At 41.2% G+C, this 19,513-nt stretch overlaps 1 protein-coding gene and 1 long non-coding RNA gene across 2 annotated transcripts in view; one reads left to right on the forward strand and one right to left on the reverse strand.

Annotated features, from left to right (window-relative positions):
• LOC117943349 overlaps nt 1-7,798 on the forward strand; it is a 21,147-nt gene extending 13,349 nt beyond the window's left edge. Inside the window, exons 2-3 of the long non-coding RNA XR_004656346.1 lie at nt 4,840-4,846; nt 7,787-7,798. This is a non-coding gene — a long non-coding RNA (uncharacterized LOC117943349). The remainder of the gene's footprint in view (nt 1-4,839; nt 4,847-7,786) is intronic.
• The window catches only part of rims4 (regulating synaptic membrane exocytosis 4), a 59,274-nt gene that overhangs the window by 33,427 nt on the left and 6,334 nt on the right, over nt 1-19,513 (reverse strand). The gene's annotated exons all lie outside the window — the stretch shown is intronic.

Raw genomic sequence — 19,513 nt, forward strand, 5'->3', positions numbered from 1 at the left:
ACTGTATCTGAAGTCTCTTTTATATAGACCTTAGTGGTCCCCTAATACTGTATCTGAAGTCTCTTTTATATGGACCTTGCGTGGGCCAAATTCTCTCTGTGGGCAAAGCAGAGAAAGGGGAGCTGCCATTGCCCTTTGTGACCTCATAAGGCTCGCTGGTTATTCTCTACTGTATATAGTTCACTATTTAATAAACAATGTGAAGGGAATAGTGAGTGTGTGAATGAGGGAACGGTTTTAAACACAGCTAAGGCGGGAAAACGCACAAGGCAGGAAGTTGAATATCTGAAACAAGACAAGAGGTGAGATTACAAAACAAAACGAGGAGTAATGACTGATAACTTGTAACATGACTTAATCAACAGACCAGGGTGGGCCAATTATCGCCAAATATCTTTTTCAGTCATTGAGGCACTTAGACTCAACTTTCTCTCATTGTTTACGCATGAAGCATACACTGGCTTGATACATGTTACTTATTTTTCATGTGTCTTTGAGCATTTCAGCCCAGGCTTCCTTGTGCAAATCTGCAGTTGGAATGGGTCGAGTAGATCCCAGGTGTTCAAAAACAGCATGGTGTACTCATCAGAACCTATCATTTGGAGAAAAAAATTGCTTATCTAGTAATAAAGTAATACGCTCTGACTCTGTCCTCTGGCTCGCAACGTTCTGCTTTGCCGCCATGGGAAAATCATTTTTGTCTCCTCTACCTTGCTCTGACCAGAACCTTTTGGTTTTTGATTAAAAGGTTTTAGCCATAGACTGCATATAGAGATAGACAACGCATCTTCAAGTGAAGTCAAAGTATCCCGGATATGTGTGCCGCCATCTTGTAATTTTGGAGCCAGAGTCTGCACATTAGAGCTGCAGTTTCAAAATACTGCCCATGCAAAGGCCCGACCAACCGCGATTCCTTCGCCGCTGCAATCACGTTGTGTCACCCTGAAACTATCTTTGTAAAAGAAGAATTTTTCTGTAGAGTTATATTTAGGAAGATACACTTCTACACGTCTTGCTGTCTGAAATAAGGTCAAGCTAAAATGCATCAAGATGTCCATATCTTTTTTCATGTGTTTTTTTCCCCCTACTTCCCCTAGAAGAGCTGATCTACCCTGACTGTCTCCATTAATCTGTCTGAGAGACTCAGTGTGGAGGGGGGGTGGGCGAACGGAGGTATAAGTCACCAACTCTCAGCACGACATGAGGCAAATAGCCTAGTTGAGAGTTTCGAAACTTCATAAAGGGTTTCATAAGAAAAGGAGTCCTTCATCTTGTAGTGTGTCTCACTAACATTGACAGGGCTAGGACTTCCCGCTGTGTAACCACTATGTCGTCGTCATCCCCCCCGGACTGGATAAATGAAATACTAGGATACAAGATACATACATATTACCATGCCCTATTTTAAAGCATGGTAGCATGGGTATTGGAACTCACAGAATGTCTGCAGCCATGAGCTAATGTGAATAAGGTGTGAGTCATGACTTGATTGATGCAAATGTCATTAATAGATTAAGTAGTCCACACACCACATGAATCAGGATCTGTTTACGGTCAGGGGAGTCGAAGACTGAAGGGGTTTTTCTTCCCACTGTTTTAGAATCCTAATCTGTTGCACTGCAGATTTCATTACTAAAGTCTGAAGCTTCACAAACAAACTGAAAAGAATAGGAATAGAGAGGAAAAACCAAAATGTCCACCAAAGCCCGAGGATGGTGTAAGACCTAAAGTGAAGCAGCTTCAGATGTTACAATGACGACTTCGAAAGAGTAGACTGTTAACAAGCAAGGAAAGGAAACACAATTAAAAGATTGATGATTTATGCTTGTTGGGAATTATTAAGTCTTTTTTTGACCAATTGTGGAATGCTAACAACCAAAATGCACAATCATCATCAACACTGGGATTATAATATTTTACAAAAACCCATTGATGGAAATTTAAGATGTCACAAATGATGGTAATATAAAGCATTTTCATCCCCTTTCTTTTCTGAAAAACAACATCCTCAAATTTGGGGATTTTGAAAATGAATGTCTTAAATTGAAGGAGATTCCTCTATGTGTTGACTATGCTACTTATTAAGCTGAATGCAAAGTCTCTTGGATCAGCTGGAAAATGCATCGTCACAAAGCGGAAAACCGGGCTGGTTCTCACAGGGCAGCGACATTACCAACATATGATGATCTCATAGAATCTGCCTTTTTTTTAGAAAGGTCTCTGCAGATTGGGTATCACCTGTGACCCAGCTACAAAACCAGAAAAAACATATTGTAAAGTCGTATGTCGTTCAACCAGGAAATTTGCAAAAAGGTGCACAACATTTGAGCGTTCCCCAGTCTTCTACCTAGCATTAGTCTCGAATCACACTCTTGTACTTACATATGCTATTTTGAGTACATAGTTTAGAGTACATATTTTGTACTTTTAGTTTACATCTGAAAGACAGCCTGTTCTCATGACCCATTCATTCAAAAAGCAATATTAACAAACAGGACTTTCAAGCCACGAACGGGAGTTCACTTCCCGGGGAAATTTAAAACCTTTCACCCAGGAAATGTGTGTTCTTCGGCGTGTTTTAACTCAAAACACAATCTTTTTCCTCATCCTAGTCGTTTTGGTGGCTACTCTTAATTTTTATCACAGCAAAACGCTCATATTTTGTGGACTAAATTGAACCATAATGTCGGCCGAAACTACCGGCACCTCACGGTGCTTTGTACCCGGCTCAAAGTCACCTATTTTTGGGTAACTGAACCACCAACTACCGCTGATTCAATGGAGGTCTGAGATCTCACCAAGCTCTGTAGCAGCTCAAACAAGTAGAAACTGTTGCTCGGTGTCATGGAGCTCGTAACAAGCCAGCGTCACGTGACCAGCCGGGGGTCTCCTAGTTTTGTAGGGTATCATACGTTTTGGTGTGCATGCATTTTCGGACAATAACATACAGACCCGCTCATGAGAATTTGTTAAAAAAGATGCTTAGGACCTTTTTGTACTGCTTTTAACTCTTCATATCTGATTTAGTTTGGCCTTCCTGTTTCACATAACTAGTTACACACACACACACACACACACACACACACACACACACACACCCACACACACCATCTTTGTTCTTGTTATTTACTGTATGCCCTCGTTGTTTTATGTAGCTAACCTTATGCTTTTTTTTTAATTCTGTGCTTACTTGTGTGCAATTGGTATATTTTAGGACTCTCTATACATTTTTAATTCCCTTCCTTAGATGAGATTCCCCATATAAGCCCCTTGAGGTTTTCTTAATATCACCTGTATAATATTTTTTTTATGTTTCTGTTGCTTTCATCTTACCTAACCTGTGTGTTGTCCTCCCGGGGCAAAAATATGAACAGTTTTACCACTACTAGTATTTTCACTGTCCTGGTTTTTCCCTGATTTTTTTCTACTTTCATTGATGTTTGGAGCTTCTGTGTATGTGAATGTACTGTATATTTTCTTTTTCTCCAAACGAGATGTCACATCTCAAGGGATTATTCCTAATAAAGAATTGTATTCTGTGAATCTTTAGTTAGTCACTTATTTTACTGCACCAGTCCTTCATTTGCATTTGGATTCTTCTCCTGTTGCCTGTTCTGCAACTGTGACAGACAATAATTAACAATGTGTTGTGTCACGGCCATAGCTTCCAAATTTACACAGTACCTGCCGGTAGAATAACAGTGACATACTGTTTTCATGTGGCGTTCTGCAGCAACATACCAACAACAGCATGTCCAATGAACAAATCATGATACTTTGGGAGTTCTGCTATGTGCACTAACTTTCAGAAAAACCTTTAAAAAAATCTTCACTTTTCAACACAGTCTGTGTGTAATTTTGCATGTATGGATTCCCTTCACATCATCACAGAAAATGTGTCTGGAAAATTGGATGGTGGGAATGTTTTCCATGGTCTCTACTCAGGGTAAATGAAGTTTCCCGATGACGCAGAAGAGTTATTGATTGGGCCAGCAGCTGCCAATACTCTGCTTAAACCTGTGTATTGATTGTACATTTCTGTCATAAACATATTCATTCATCATTGGTTCATTAATGACCTTTTATCCTGCACTGAGTTTGACCTGCTGTGAGCTTTAAACACACACATACACACACACACACACCATGAAATAAGAGCAGAGAAATGAAAATGTCAAGTTGGATTACATCTAATAGGATCACTGTAATCTGATTAGACCATTAGGAATTAAATCTTCAAATGATTGAATACTGCACTATTTAATTCTAACATGCTGGTGTTTGACAGCTTTAAAGGAGATCTGTTATGCTTCACTGTATTTTTGTCATATCTGTAATGTTCCAATTTCCGATGTTCATATGAAACGTGGCTGAAGCTTCAAATAATGAGGTAACCGGATGTAAAAGTAATCCCTGTTGCGAAAAACCCTCAAAATTTACACCGTTGAATCACAACCGTCCTGGGCTGTACTGATAGAAAAAACCCAGGATTCGGTTCGTATAATTTATTTTTACCCACTCTTCAATACAAATATTGATTCTTTTTGGTTTGGTCAGTAAACGTAATAAAACTTTTATCCGCCACATGGTATTGTTTTGTCATTGATTACATCCCAGTTTTCAACACAGTAATACAACACATACCTCATTTATTGATATTGATTGTTTAGAATATTGATCGATCCAACACCAAAGATTCTTTTGTACCTTAACATTATTTTTCCAAAATCGTTTTAGTGGTTTATTAACCACCGCTTGAATGAGACATGAGAATAATGGTAATGGTAACAGTAATGGACAATTCTGCTTCCCACCTGTAGAGGCACCGAAGAGCTAAAGTGCTTTGGTGCCTACTGTAAAGGTGCTGGTTGACAAGCAAGTAGCTAATGCCAAGGCTTGGTCTCTAATTTTAGCTAACGGTTCAAAACTGGGCTAACCCGCAAATTCATCAGTAAAGTTAGGTGTGTAGATAGACAACTAATCTAATGGTAATTTAGCCAGCTAGCTAGCTAGCACACCTCTGTCTGTCTGCCTCCCGCCCCTGCAAGTCTTCAGTTTGGATGAGAGCTGACAACAGCCAGCTAGCAACCATCAACTATCATTCCAGCACAGGGGAAACATCCACAGTCATCCCCCAGCCAGCTAGCAACCATCCACTATAATCACAGCCCCGGAAACACATAAACAGTCAGCAGCCAGTCTGGTTAGCACTTAACTTGGTTGCTAAGGACGCTAACGGCAGTTTACGGAACCATTGGGAAACAGACCCAGACACCCGAGTTAGAACAACGGCCTTCCGTAACGTTACACCTCTGTCAGCATTACCAGTACATTAACCATGTTTAGATTCATGCAGTTTGTTAGCATGCTAACAGTTAGTTAGATCAATTGGAATTTTGACCTGATGGAGGAGCCAATAAGTATTGATGAAGACGTTACAGGATCACCAAAGTCATTTTTCAAGAATCTTGAGGGTGCCATCCAATAGTCGTTGGGACTCAAAACTACAAATGTCAACCTCATGATGGCACTGAAGAAAGAGTCAGGGGATTACCAAAATGTTTAGGGAAAGGTAATCGTCAGAGCGTCATGAGTGCCAACTTTTAATTTGTTTTTTGCAATTCCTGCCTACCACCGATGGAGGACAAAACACTACAATGCACTTTTAGTGTACTTATGCCACTATATTAGGTCAGCTAAACACTCAAGGAGTGATAGATTAAATGTAACCACAGATTGTGAATCAGTCATGAATTTGTTACACTGGGAGGACGATGGCTGAGCACCAGTCAGCCATCTCCGTCCCTCCCTGAATCCTCTCCAGGGATGTGTTCAGTGTGCTGGCAGCAGGGACGTTATGAGGACACCAAGATAGTAATACATTATTTACTCACACAGACTTAGATATTTCCAGTGCATATCATTTTTACACAAATTGGTGTGTCTTGCTTCTGTTTGGATTGATATATATGCGGATGGAGAGACAACAAGATGCAAGGGGAGAGAATAGGGAGAGACACAGAGGGAGGGACTCTGACAAAAGACAAGAGACAAGGAGACAGAATTAAAAACAAGGAACGAGAGAGAGACAGAAGAGATACGGCTAGAAAGAGATAAAACAAGAGGTAGAGGGCATCACTAAAGCACGATAATAAAAAGGGGAGACCACCTATTCTGCCCCTCCATACAGACAGGTACTATGTCACAGGAGCAATACAGCTATACTGATAAACTATTTTCCTGAGAATTACAACGCTGATATTAATCTTCATTGTGAGACAGACGAGACTCCATTAAAATGAACTTCTCTTCTTCTCTTCCTCTTCTACTTGATATAAGCAAAAGACTTCCTGTAAATGCGTGTGTATAACTAAGTTAGATCACACTCAGCATTACTGAATTCCCAACCAGAGAGGCTTTCATTATGGATGTAAGGGTATGAAAATGTAACCACACGGTCATAATGACCAAAATGATCAGATACAGTATTAGGGGACCACTAAGGTCTTTATAAAAGGGACTTCAGATACAGCATTAGGGGACCACTAAGGTCTATATAAAAGAGACTTCAGATACAGTACTAGGGGACCACTAAGGTCTATATAAAAGAGACTTCAGATAAAGTATTAGGGGACCACTAAGGTCTTTATATAAGGCACTTCAGATACAGTATTAGGGACCACTAAGGTCTATATAAAGAGACTTCAGATACAGTATTAGGGACCACTAAGGTCTATATAAAAGAGACTTCAGATACAATTTTAGGGGACCACTAAGATCTATAGAAAAGCATCCAAAGAGCATCATGTTATGGGACCTTCAAGAAGCACTGGTTTAGAGGACTTTTTGTTCAGGCTTCATGCTAAGATAGGCTAAACATGTAACAGACCTGCAGTGAATGCACATAAAGTCCAGATATGTTGAAAAGTTCTATCCGAGTAATGCTCGATACATTCTGTAAATTATCTCAATAACTGCTTCTTTACATTTTGCTTCCTGACGTTTCAGACACTAAACATAAGTGAAACCTTAAGAAGATCTTGATGAAAACCGTGTATTTTAATCCAGACCCCAGTCTTCTGGTGATGGTGTGTGCTCCTTCTCTCTCTTCTACGTGGGTGCAGCGGCTGGACAGTTTGACCGTGTAGCTGACGGGAGAGCAAATCACTTTAAAGGGGGACCAATTCTGTTGGTGCTTCCAATGAAATAAATTTCACATGATCTTGGCTGGATCTTTGACGAAGAAAGCACACACACACACACACACACACAACAGAGTCCTCTCCCCCTCTATTATAGCTGGCACTCTGGTGATTTGTTCCTGCCAAGGTCTGCCTTTGAGTCTGCAGGGCAGTGGGGAGGAATAACCGGTCCAAAATGGAAGTTAAGGCTCCAACAAGGACTTCTTTAAATTAAAAAAATGTCTGAGCAAGGACTTTTGGAAATGAAAAGACCACTCTGAAGACCCGACTATAACAAATACTTGATGCAGCTCCCAAAGCCAAGTAAAAACCAACAATAAAAACCAAATGGTTTCCCATCAACAAAGAAAGGCCATGTTTAAGGACACCTCCTTTAGATTGTGTTGCATAAACAATGTTCAGTCTTTTGCACAATTCCAAAATCAAGACAACCCTATGAAGCACAATTTATTTTTTTATACAAGCATTAACTATCAAAAGTTCTTTTTTATATAGGTGATCCGCCTCATCCACCCTCGCTCTGAGTGCTCTATACACTCTGAAAGCCTAACAGCTGTTATGGTTTAAAATGTTGGTTTTATCAGATGGCATCAAGACATGTTGCTTTTGACTCTTCATAATTCATGGTGAGCTCCACTGGAGTAGTACTTCTGAAACTAATTTCCCATCATTTGAAAAATAGGAAACACAATTGTCACAAGGTGCAAACAGATGATAATTATTCTGACTGGTTGATTCAACAAAGATATTCTGCACCAAGAGAAGAGTTTCCCAAAATTCTGCCTTGGTGCAGAATTCCAGCCACTAGAGCCACTCCCACAATGAGCTTTCCTTAGTATGTGCCATTTCTGGGTCTGAGGAGGTGGGGGGGGAAAGGTGGAGGCTGGGGGTGTGGCTTTGACCAACTGCCACTTTGCTCGTTTGAAAGCCACGATGTCTCTCTCTCATGGGTGGGAAAGCAGAGAAAGGGGAGGTAACCTTGCTCCTTATGACCTCATAAGGAGCAAGATTCCAGATTGGTCCATCTGAGCTTTCATTTTCTCAATATAAACACATTAATGTTAAAAAACCTTATAAATTAAAATGTTCATGCCATGGGAGCCTTAACAACACAATACATTTGTCTGGTATTGGGTCGCGAGGGCAGCAGCTCTAGTGGTGGACCCCAAACTTCCCTTTACCGAGCCACATTAACCAGATCTGACTAGGTGATCCCAAGGTCAGGTGGGAGATATAATCCCTCCACCTAGTCCTGGGTCTTCCCCGAGGCTTCCTCCCACGTGCCTGGAACACCTCCTTAGGGAGCCCCCCAGGAGGCGTCCTTACCAGATGCCCTAACCACCTCAACTGGCTCCTTTCGACGCAAAGGAGCAGCGGCTCTACTCCGAGCTCCTCTCGGATGACTGAGCTTCTCACCCTATCTCTAAGGGAGACGCCAGCCCCCCACCTGAGGAAACCCATTTCGGCCGCTTGTACCCTGGATCTGGTTCTTTCGGTCATGACCCAGACTTCATGTACATAGGTGAGGGTAGTAACGAAAATTGCCCGGTAGGTCAAGAGCTTTGCCTTCTGGCTCAGCTCTCTTTTTGTCAAAACGGTGTGATAAACTGAATGTAATACTGCACCGGCTGCTAAAACTCATTTGTGATCTGATGATTTTTGACATCCATGTTGACGCAACCCCAGATTCTCGAGACTGATGTCGACGCGTCATCGTTTCCAAAGGTCTGTGTTTTCGGCCCGTCCAGACAAAAATCAAACAGCCTTTTCAAAAGTTTGGAAAACACAAGAGTAGTGTGAATGCTAGGCAAAAAATATAAATCATAGATAGGTAAAAAGATAGAAAACGTTCTGTGTTTTAAACAGAAAATGCATTAGTAACTCCTACAGAAGCACAAGGGATTTTGTGACTGGAACAAAAACACATGTTGCACTTTCAGTGGGCCCTAACAAAACTTTGCACTTTTATGGCGCCTTTCAGAATCACAGTTCAGTGACAGTTTGAACTGTCAACGCTGAGCAGAGAGAAAATGTGGGGACACTGTGGAAATAACAAAATGTGCATCTTTAAACATAGCCAAGATGGGTAAAGTCTCGTGCTCCCAACCGCTCCCCAAACACTCGTAAGCACAGCGAGCAACAAACTGCTTCTTGCCAGATAATGACTGGAACAGGCAGCATTCAGCTATAAAGTGCCGCATGTGGGGAGAAGTGCCTCTTTTACTGCTCCCCCCTTGGTGCAGGCAGTCCACCTTTATGCCTCACCATGAAGACACCTTTCGATTCTGTATGTCCACACATTCACTTAATGAACATACCGAGGGGAAGGGGAACGATGACTGCAGCATGCAGCTGTAATTACACATCGTGTTGCTCTATTGCAAGAGGTAATGCACTTTTCTACACGATAATCACATCAAGAAATCACACAGAAAATGGAATCGTAGCTAATGTGCACCTTCAGATTTAATAATTCAGCGACACTGCAGCAAAAGGCGAGAAGCATGTGATGCTTCTCTGATTGAAGGTTCTTCAGAAGGTTTCAGAAGGGTGATGTAAGCAGGGCTAGATTCAATTGGTCAATAATGAGACCGGAAATCACATTAGAGAACTACACACTGATTCATTTCATTAAAACTTCTCTGTTTCCAACTTAATCTAATCAGCAGCATGACATCGGTGTTTAGCTCCATTGTTCTATTCATTGTCACATAAATACGGCTAATAAAGAAATGTTAAATTGTTTTACATTTGCATTCTGTGATTGAGCAGCACTGCGCCGGTGACACAAGTGATGGAGGGAAGGTGTTGTGAACCAGGGTGTGTGTTGGATGCTGTCACGGCGGCTTGGAGCACAAACAGTAGGGCATCAAAAAGCGCATGCATTTACTCCGATTTCATAACTGTTAGTGTGTTCAGAGTGTCTGGAATTCTAACCCTGTCCCTTAAAAATGACATGTTAATACTGGAGGGAAGTGTGACACATCCTGATATTGGTGGATGACTTGCCCCCCCCCCCCCTCTCCTCCACACTGTCACGTGATGACAACCACACATTAGCATCTTTAGGTATTAAACAAGTTATATTTAATGTGTAATCCTTGTCTCCCACATAAGTGCATTGCATTTTTTTTAATGACGGTATTGAAACTGATACTGCGGTATTACCGCCGAACCCTACTGCACGGAACACTGGAACAGAGAACCCAAGATGCTATTTTCCTTTGATTTTGGAGATTTTTTTGATCAACCCAGAACACAAAATTTGCGCATGTACATGCTGGGTTTATTAAATGCGGAAAAACCAGCTGAAACAGGCGGCAGACTTCTTTCTCATTACGAGTAAATGAGTAGGCCTTCATGATTTATTTTGGGTTTATTCAGTCTCTTTTTCAAACTCTGTGCAAGCTGATACAAGGCGATATTTGACGCATTTTTGACGCGCTTGACAGCACTGTGGCGCTAAACAAGCCAACCTTACCGCCCCCCCCCCCCAGGTGTTCTGTTTCCAGTTGGCAGAGTCATTTATCCTGGGAATGAATTTCCAATTATAACCTTTCCCACTAAAGACAAAAGCCAGATGTTAGTGCAGGTGTTTTTTTTTGTCCAGTGGGAAAGGGGCTATAGAGAGAGGAGGAGGAAAAGAAGAAGAAAAAAAAGGAAAATGAGAGAAGAGTGGTAAATAGTTGAGTTATAGGGACAAGAGAGAGCAGGAGGGAAAGGCAGAGAACTAGAGGGGATGAGAGGCGAAGACTGAAGGAGCTGGTGAAAAGATGAATGACATGGAAGAAGAGTGGAGAGGAAAAGAGGAAAATAAACAGGAAGAGGTGTAGAAGATAGATAGAAAGGAAAAGAGACTTTGAGGAAGATACACAGAGAAGAAGAGACAGAAGAGGAAAGTGGAAGGTCAGAGTGAAAGGAAGATATGAGAAGAAAGGATAGAACTGGTCACCCCCCCCCCTCCTCCTTACTAATATTTGTATTTCTTCAAGAACAGACATTGGTATCAGAACAATGTACGAGCTGCCCGAGCAGGAAAGGGAGGATTTCACCTGTCATGAGAGAACATGGGAGGCGGCTGTCAAAGCGGATCAACACATTCAAATTTCCTCTCACTGATTTCCTGTCATTACCACACAAAGCCCGGCTGTTAACCGGCTGTGGCATTAAGAATGAAATCGCACTCTCATTCATTATGTAACGGTATGTTTGAGGAGGCGTCGCGGAGCTCGTCTCGTGTGGCTTTGTCTCCACTTGAAGCCCACATGACAACTTGACTTCCTGCACTCAGTCTGGCACAATGCAGCCTGTCAGCACAGTCTGGCCTGTTACAAGTGTATCATTCTTCTTCTGTCTTCTGACCGGGCTTCATTTTTTCACACTCTTTTCATCCCTGTATCCTCTTCCACCTTCAATCCTTGTCTCCACCTGGTCCTCTGCACCTCTATCTGGATCTCCATGGGTTCTCATCACCATCAGACGGACGTGTGAACAGTAAATTGCAGGAACAAAAGTGTGATTGTGAAGGTGGGGGGGGTTAAGTTTTTAGGGGTTCTTTGTTGGGTGGAGATCAACATTGTTAAATATTGTTATTGACAAAAAAAGTCATTTTTAGACACTCTTGGTTGAGATTCTTGGCATCGCTTTCAATGCTCTGGGTGTGAAAAGGCTTCCTTTCTCCCTTTTATTCAGAACTAGGCCCTGGTCCTGAAATTAAAGTGGCCATATTATGAAACAATACATTTTTTCTGGGATTTGGGGTGGTATTTTGTTTCTCTGGTGCTTGCACAGGCATACAAACTTGGAAAAACAAACATCCATGCTGTTTTGAGTGAGATCCGGTTTCTTAATGTCCTCTGTCTTTAGTATCCGGGTGAGACGTTCAACATCTGCACGGTTTATCTACATCACTAGCCGAGACCAGGTGGCTAACCGTAGCACGCTAGCTTGTTCTCAATGGCCACACACTGCCACAACACCCACTAGTTGACCATAATCTCCAAAAGAACTACTTCCTGTCCCTGTTGTGCAGGTATTCCACAAGTGGCCCTCGTCTAGAAGAAGTCTCCCCGCCAATCCTGCCTTGAATTGAATTTATGTGATCTTACCTCGCTACTGAGCATGTGGGACTCCCAACAAAGATTGCATAGAAGTGAGATGTCTCACTCTGGAGCTAAATCAGAGACCTAAACAAACAGGGTGAAAAGAGAAGCTGCAGCAATTTGTGTATTTTGTTCAAACGTACAAGCCTGAGTGTACTTTGTAAGGGATCGCAGATTTGGAACGAGCTCGAGGAAAACTTGAAAATGTCGCATTCTGCTGGCCTGAGTGACTGAGTAAGTGCGCTCGCCCCATGTTGGCTGAGTCTTGCTGCAAATCCAGCCTGTCATCCCCCATCCCTCTCTCTCTCTCTCCTCCTTTCACATGTCTATCCACTCTCTCTGTCTAATGATGGGAAAAAAACCTGAAAAATTCATCTTAAAACAAACAAATTGTTGCAATCTTTTTTCATCTTCAAGAACGTCTCAAGGAGAAACTGCCTCCTTCATATTGTTCATTATTCTGTAAGAGCTACAATTTGTGCTGGGTTGGTTTAATGTTTTTTTTTTTTTTCAGTTTTTTTGGTAGTTGTTTCATTTTTCCGTGGTGGACTGAGTTTTCGGGTTGGTGTGTTATATGTCGAATGGTTTTTGTTTTTGGGGCCCCTCTGAAAAGCTTTAAGTAGCTCATTTGGGGTTCCCCATTTTCATGCGGCCTGTTTGTGATCATTGTACCTCATGAAATTGTGTTTAAATATACAATGATGACGTGTGAAATAAATAGTCTTTGTAATTCTGCTGCTCTGCCCGGTGCGTCCCACAAATAAAAATAAAGCTTGCAGCTAGTCAAAAGTCTGCTCTGTGTTCAGGCTGAACACCTTGAGAGTGAGTAGGGTTTGGTCAAGAAAAATTACATAATTTAAGAAGAAAACCCAGCAAAATGTACATAACATAGCTCATGTGGTTTTGTTCATTTGGTAAAGATGAACTTGCAGATGTATGATGTCATATAACATTAAATAAGCTGTATGATGAAATGCTAATTTATCAAACCTCTCCAAAACATGTGGGGCCGCTGAGAAACACTGCATTGAAAACAAGAACCACAGCGGATACAGACTCTAACACTGAAGAACACCTTCCCTACTGCCGTGCAGCTCAGTATGACAAATGAACACCTGCAGCCTTCACCTGCTCCTCCTCCTCCTCCTCCTCCCTGTAGAATAGACCTCTTTTCCTGGCAGTCCATTTTCTGCTCCTGACTTTTCTGGGTCATCTCTCCAACTCAGTGGCCCACCAGAGACCTTCCTCTTTCTCCTTCCCTCTTTCTCCTCTATAACTCATGTCTCTGACATCGGCTCTATGCATCTTTCTGCCTCCTTTTGGTACTATGCATCATTGTAGCCACATTCGCAGAACCCCAGCGGGTAGGGATCTTTACATTACATCATTTTCTTTGAAAACCATTCACGACTTTGAGTTACATCATTAACTTTGACTTCGAAACCTATTTGTCCCTGTGTGTTTGCGTCGTCTCCCCTTTTGTCCTCCATGTGACTCGTCATGAATGAAGATGGCGGGATGGAGTGATGATACAACGAAGGAAAGGAGGGGGGGATGCAAGAGGAAGGCGAGATAGAAGACAAGGGTAACGAGCAAGGAGGGAAAAAAGACCTCCTGAGTGATTTCATTTCTCAGTTCTTACTTCTTCCCTCCGACTGCTGTTCTTTCACCTCTATCGCTCTTCTCTCCTTCCTTTCCGTCGTTCCGTCTCCCCCTTGGTGCTTGCTTATGATTGATGCTTTCTTCACTTCATTTCTTTGCTCTTCGTATTCTTCATGGTGCTTTCCATCCTTTCTTCATCCTCCTTTCTTCCTTTACGCTGTCCACCTTTGCCAACATCCATCAACTTACTCTGCATACATTTTCCCTCTGTACTCCCATCTCTCTCTCTCTCTCTCTCCTCCCTCATTCATCTATCCTTCCTTTCACTCTTTTTCCATCCGTCCTCTGATTAGTTGAAGGCTAATGTCCCAGATCCTCCCACAATGAGTGACATCTCATTACCTTAGCTCCTATAATATCACACATCACACTTCACACACATTTCACACACTCTGCCATCAGGCTGTTCTTGATTCTTGTCACATGCTGACAGTCACTGGCCCTAAGAGTCAGATACCGACGTCACCCTTTGACGTGACGTTGTCAAAGTGGTCTTACCCTGCACAGTGAAAAAGGATGCCAAAGGGATACTCAAAGCAACAAAAATTGATGCCCAGGAACCTGAACAACCACATTGAGAAGGGTCACCAAAGGGGTACCCAGAGGGTTAAAAAGTGACACCATGGAGTCCTGACCAGGCATGTTTAAAAATGATGCCAAGGGAGTATCCAGACCGTTTGAATGTGACACTAAAGGATCCTGACCCAGCATGTTGGAAAATGACGCCAAAGGCATACCAATAGCGTTAAAAAGTAATTCCAAGGGTCCTGACCAAAAACATTGAAAAGGGACACCAAAGGGGTACCCAGAGCGTTAAAAGGGACACCAAAGGGGTACCCAGAGCGTTAATAGGTGGAAGTAAAGGATCCTGACCAAGCAGGTTGAAAAATGATGCCAAAGGGGTACCCTAAAGTGTAAAAAGGGACACCAAAAGGTCCTGACCAAGTATGTTTAAAAGTCACACCAAAGGGATGTCAATAGCGTTAAAAAGTAACGCCAACCAAATTGACCAAACAAATGGAAAAGTGACGCCGAAGGGGTACCCAGTGCGTTAAAAAGTGAAACCAAGGTGCCCTGACCAAGTGTTTTTAAAATTGACGCCAAAGGGGACCCCAGACTGTTAAAAGGTGGCAGTAAAGGGTCCTGGCCAAGCACGTTGAAAAATGATGCCAAATGGGTACCAAAAACTGTAAAAAAGGGACACCAAAGGGTCCTGACCAGGCACGTTTAAAAATGACGCCAAAGTGGTATCAAGAGCATTTAAAAATTGATGCAAAGGGTCCTGACCAACCACATTGAAAAGTGACACCAAAGGGGTACCTAGAGCGTTAAAAAGTGACACCAAGGGGCCCTGACCAAGCTTTTCAATAATGACGCCAAAGGGGTACCCACACTGTAAAAAACCCACTGTGGGTACCCCTTTGGCGTCATTTTTCAACGTTCAAGCACATTGAAAAATTATGCCAAAGGGGTACTGAAAAGCGTGAAAAAGGGACACCAAAGGATCCTGACCCAGCAGGTTTAAAAAGGATGCCTTTGGGTCCTGACCAAGCATGTTGTAAAATGACCAAAAGGGATAGCAATGGCGTTAAATCCTGATGCCAAGGGTTCCGGACCAGGCATCAGCAGTGACGAGTTGGTGAGAAACTTTTGCGGTTATAAGTCACAAAAACCCTGGAATGTTAGGAGGGAACGTAGGCTTCTGCTAAACCTTTAGGACACTCTCTCAATTGTGGTATCATCCACACAGATATACTGTATACTCCAAAACAAACAGCAAAAATCTGCTAAAGCTACAGAGTAATACGTTACATTTAACTTACATGTTATCCTAGTTCTAATCCTAACAGGATTCTTTCCTAAATCAGCCATTTAAGAAAGTTTAGGGCCAAAACAGAATCCTCCTTTTGGAAGATTGTTTCTCTTCTTTTGAGAACATTTAGTTCCCACATGCAGAGAATTACAGCAGCGCACACACTCACACAAAAAATAGAGACTCAATTAGTCTCCCAGAGCAGCAGCAGCAGCCTGTTCTGTTTCTATATTAGAGCTTTCTCCTCCATCTGATTAATGGAAAGATCAGAATGAACCAGAAAAAGCCGGAGAGGAAATAAAACTCCTTCAAACAATTTCACCATTACTTCTTTAAAATTGCTTTTGGCAATGTTGTACCTTTGCTTTCCCGGGCCATTTCCTTCAGTGCACAGCAGTTTTGCACAACATTATCAGTGTAAAGGTCTAAAGAACGGTATAAAATTGAATTAAACATACCGTTTTTTTTAGTTATTTCCCCATAAATGTCTTAAATTAACTTTACTGACACATGAGATGACACAAGGTGTTTTCACCAACCTATATTTGGCACTCAACAAACTCGAAAGCCAATCGCTGTTTAACATGCAAAAGCGGGAAAAGATACCAGAAACCCCCCGCGCACAGCACACCGTCGTCACAAATTTCAGCCAATGCCACTTACAAGCTAACAGGCTAACATGCAACATAAACACTTAAAAGATGCTAACTAGACATAACATTGAGTTACGTCTGCTACTAGCTGATTTTATTGTAAAAAAGCTCCTCATCTGAGTCCGAGACGCCGAAAACTCTCACTGCAAATCGTGGAGCGCCCTGTCTAAACAGCCCAATTGGTTTCAAGATTTATTTATAAGAACTGTACATATTAATCAATAATTCTGTAAATGTGGCATTGTTAGCCAGTTGGCTAATTTCCAACTGTAGTCTTAGTTTTCTAGAATGCAAGTCTTTATTGTTATATAATTACTCTCAGGACTATGCTCCCCACCCCACCTCTCTTATTACATTTTCTTTTTTATATTTTATATTTTTGTGTTGACACTGTAAATGGGTTGCTTAAATGTCATTGCACTTGTGCATAATGACAATAAAGGCTTTCTATTCTATTCTATTCTATTCTATTCTATTATTTACATAGAAAAAAAAAAGAAAAAGAAAAAGGAAGCGGGCAGCGCTTTGGGCCACTTCCGCCTCCTGTCCCAACCCAGTCTCAACTTTTTACTTTTTATAGGGGAAAACCCTGTTAAACTAAATATTAATCCTAGCAGATACTTTAAAATGTATCTGGAGTGGGAATTCAAGTAGGTCTGTATAGAAACTACTGTGAATCCGCAATGATGTACATGCAACAAGAGGCTACAAGCACGGAGGATTAAACTGTGTCAGCCGTCTCATATGAATGGGTCAAATACTGCGTCACATGTGCCTCTTCTGCATAAGTAACATTTGTTAATGCAGTACTTATATTGGAACAAAATACTGTTGTATAAGTGTTACTTACAGTGTACTTTTACAGTGTACTTATTCCACCATTGACTGTAAACCAGAGATGGCAAACGCTTGTTTTTAGAGTAGCCATTTTGCAACCATCCAGGAAGAGATTCATCAGAGAAGGGGACAGCCTTCTGGGAAATGTACAACGAGAACATCTGAGGGACAGCGAGTACCTTCTGGAATGCGCTAGAATACTGTAAACATTATGAGTTTAAGGGGGATTTCTCCTTTAAGACAAATGGATGTTGCTTCATGTCAGCCGATGAGTGGATGACTCATTTGATTTGTCATGTTTAACAGAATCAGCTCAGCTGTCAGACTGTCACCAAGAGCAGTGAAATCTGACACCTGAGCCTTAGATTACACATACATAAGGGTGTGTGTGTGTGTGTGTGTGTGTGTTTTGTCTGCTGATTATCTGACAAGATGAGAGAAAAGAGAGGAACAACGCCGATCTGTAATTCAGGTCAGAGAGACAGGTGTGGGCAAAAGTGTTTAGTTATTTTTTTATTCCTTTCTACCAATGTCTTTTCTTTTAAAGACTCCTTGCATTTTAAGGTTTACTTAGTGAACACAACCAAAATGATTACTTTTATTTAAGTTAGTTGTAAGCGTGTTAGTTTTATCCAGGTAGAAAGAAAACAATGGCTGCTATAGAATGTAGGTAATTTAGTTTTATAGTCTATATTCTGCTTATATTTGTATATGACACTTATGTCTTTAATTTTTATTACAATTGTTGTTTTTTATGTAATTTCCGTTTTGAGTGACCTTGTTCTGCCTTTGGAAAATTTTGTTTTTCAGCTGTCTGCAGGATTATGGACAAACTACTGGCCCGGTTTCCATGAATTTTGGGGCAAGGATGCAACATGGGCAGAGGAAAAATTTTATTTTAGAGGGGATCCAAATCAAGGGCCGGATTAACAAATCATTTTTCCCTTTCATAAACATTGCAAGATGGGGCATCTGTGCTACATTTATGTGGTGTTGTTGAAACAATCTGAAAATTCTGTCCAGAAATCATAGAAACCGCTATTAATATGATGATTAACCCTCATGTTGTCCTCGGGTCAAATTGACCCATTTTCCTAAATCAATGTTCTTTTTAATTCCCCAAAATAACATGATTGATTCCACACAACGCTCTTTGCCAAGTACAAAACTCTACTTTCTTTAATTTTGGGGCGTCTTATTCAATTTTATAGCATTTGGTGCAACATGTGGTTTTGAAATAGTATTGAGTAAAAGTTGACATATTCCAGTCTGATTATCCATCAACATCCTCTCCTTAAATTTCAGTCTAAATAATTCCTTTTCTAACTCAAACATTAGGGATAGTTTCCTATGAATGAGTTTTATTGACCATAAATTCCAACAAATAACTGTAAAACTAAAGTTAATAAGTTAGTGTTGCAACAAACATTGAAAAAAAACATCAAAAGTGTTGAAAAAAAGGGACAAAAATGTAAGAAAAAGTTAAAAAATCAATAAAAAGCGTCAACAAAAGCGTTGATTTTCAAGAGAAGACAACACAAATCAATTACAAATTAAATATCATGAAGCTGCAGGCTGACCCAATGATGAACAGTGAGTCTGCACGTTCTCCCCGTGTCTGCAAGTGCTACACATTTGTGGTGTACCCCCCCCCCCAAAAAAACCCTCTTGTGTCTATGATATGGCGTTGTATATAAATGTTCTTAATTATTCTTTTTAAATTATTATTAACATGAAACAACAGAGTCTGTAGATTAGATTCCTATGCAACGCATTGTTTAGGCCAATTAAATGTAATAAAGTACATTATCCTAGTCCAGACAGAGAATGTGAAATCCACCAAATATCATGTGAACCACTGAACATTGCCTTTCAACTCGTGACTCAAAATGGACTTCCTGCATCCTCTCACCTGTACCTGGAGAATCATACCCACACAACCGATCCTCACTCCGAACGCATTTGGGCAGTGGCTGGTTATATGACGCTAAAGGAGACAACCAAGCGTGTTATATGAATCTAAAAGACACAACCAAGTGTGTTATATGACGCTAAAGGAGACAACCAAGCGTGTTATATGACGCTAAAGGAGACAACCAAGCATGTTATATGACGCTAAAAGACACAACCAAGTGTGTTATATGACGCTAAAAGACACAACCAAGCGTGTTATATGACGCTAAAGGAGACAACCAAGCGTGTTATATGACGCTAAAAGACACAACCAAGTGTGTTATATGACGC

The sequence above is a fragment of the Etheostoma cragini genome, chromosome 4, assembly GCF_013103735.1.
Source record: "Etheostoma cragini isolate CJK2018 chromosome 4, CSU_Ecrag_1.0, whole genome shotgun sequence".
In the NCBI taxonomy this organism is placed as follows: domain Eukaryota; kingdom Metazoa; phylum Chordata; class Actinopteri; order Perciformes; family Percidae; genus Etheostoma; species Etheostoma cragini.